The sequence below is a fragment of the Sinocyclocheilus grahami genome, unplaced genomic scaffold, assembly GCF_001515645.1.
Source record: "Sinocyclocheilus grahami isolate Dianchi unplaced genomic scaffold, SAMN03320097.WGS_v1.1 scaffold633.1, whole genome shotgun sequence".
NCBI classification, from domain to species: domain Eukaryota; kingdom Metazoa; phylum Chordata; class Actinopteri; order Cypriniformes; family Cyprinidae; genus Sinocyclocheilus; species Sinocyclocheilus grahami.
This window is the reverse complement of record NW_015505812.1, coordinates 77,723-79,969: the sequence shown is the minus strand read 5'-3', so window position 1 is coordinate 79,969 and position 2,247 is coordinate 77,723.

The window sequence follows — 2,247 nt, the reverse complement described above, 5'->3', positions numbered from 1 at the left end:
AAGATTCATAATCAAGTAGCGTACTCATTCTTTTTTGTTCTGATCTAAGTAAAGAAACCAACCAACACATCCCTAAACAACACTGAAAAGCAAATTATGGTTTATAAACGTCTAAAAATCAGTCCAGAATAAAATCACAAAAAAAGGAAGCACAGTTTCACCAGAAGCAAAAACTAAATTTGTGCTAAATAATTATTCTTTTAAATAATTTTTTTTTTTTTTAATATGATGGGCCTCCTTTCTGACACATTGCCATTGAATTAAAACAATTAATATTTAATAACTTGATAATGTTCAAATGTTGGGGGCGGGGGAAATGGAACAAAAACAGTACTGGTTCCTATTAAAAAATAAGAAGAAGAAATAAAAAAGTGTAAAAGAATAAGAAGAACAGTGAAAGAAATTAAACTTTTCATGAAGGGGCATCTGCACCATTGATTTCTCCATTGAATTATGACATTTAATATGGACCTTTTTAAAATAATTGAGAACAATGGAACAAAAACAATGCTGGTTCCTAAAGAAGAAGAAGAAGAAGAAGAAAAAGCCAGGAATAGGAAGCTATGATAACTGTACAGTGACAGAAATGAACTTCTCCATTACTTCTCTTAAATTTCATGGTGCTGATGAAGCTTTATTAACATCATTACACATGAATAGTCTGAGGCATGAGACCAGTGTTTATCCAAATGAAACGGATGCCAGAGGGAAAACAGCATTTGATATTCTACTGGTCTCGCCACATATCCCTAAAAACTAGGTCAGCACTGAGTGAGTGTGTGTGTGTGTGTGTGTGTGTGTGTGTGTGTGTGTGTGTGCGTGCGTGCGTGCGTTTGTGTGTGTGTGTGTGTTTTGCACATCCTCTCAAGATGGTGACTGAGTGCAGCTCTCTTCAGTCTGTGCATATTTGATAAGCATCATCATCATCATCATCCTCTTCCGTCTCCTTCTCTTCTGCTGTATAATGTGTGTGTGTCACAGACAGACGGTTTCCCCGCAGGGAGAGAGACGGGTGGAGGAGACATTAGTGAAGAAATGACTGTGATTATGGGATGCATATTTCATGGTTCTTATTTGAAATATTGCAACTAGCCTGGAAAGACATGGGTTCATGTTTGCAGCATCATCCCTGATAGAGTCGTACAGCTTGGTTTGTCTGCTAACAGTGTGTTATTTCATAAAATCTCAGCCTGATGCTGAAACTAGAAACACACATGAACGGTGCCACATGTAACGTTCCATAACGCTGCAAATCATCCTGCGTCTCAAAAGTTGCTTTGCTGCGTATCGATCAGATCTGCAGCTAAACAGGCCTGTGAGGGTCCAAATGGGCACTTCATCAAAGCGTCCCATCGAGACCTTCAGCATGTCAGCATGTTTTAAATCATGTCCATCTGCTTAAGCACCTTCCAGACAATCCATTACATATCGATTAGAGCCGCATCGATCGCAATTATACACGTGCTTGTATTGTACTTGTGCTGATAGTAAATTGAGTTGTGTCTGCACTGATCATAAACTACGCTAAAAGCTTCCTCAATCATAATCTCGGCCTGAAATTCTGCTTTAACCACAGTGATCTTTCTCTTATATTTCACTGAAGTGTTTTCAGAGCAGAACATGAAGACTGGACCGGAGTGCCATAACAACATGGGTTTGGTTTTGGCACAAGCTCTTTGCCAGGTCAGACAGATGAGAATATGAATAGTTAAAGATGAGTTGTACGTCTGAAAGTTCCTCTCCTGCTGTCCTGGGCTCCTCAGAGACACTCACGGTTTTTGTCTGTCAGACTTCACGCAACTCTGAGCAGGTTTGGATTTTGGTTTCTTTATTTTTGCTGTGCAGTCAAAGCCAGCAGTGGTAAATTCTCATGAATAAATCACACTGCGTTAACACAACACACACTCCACCGTAGTCTTCATTCAGGACACCTAATTTATAATCTCATAATGCTCGTTAGATTTTATAAGCACAGCAAACAGCTCTCTTCAGACAGATACTGTACTTGCAGAGTGAAGCAACAGCGCCACCTCGTGCTTCAGCTCTATTACTACCACATACAGGCTTCTGTACAGATACATATATATATATATATATATTATATATTGTGTTCTTTGTTCACAAATGTTGACAACAGCTACGTAATTATGTTCTTCACAAAAAGTAAACTAATGAATGCATTTGGATTCATGCATTAAAACAGTGTATACATTTATAATAACATGAAAATTAATGTTGGCTGGCATA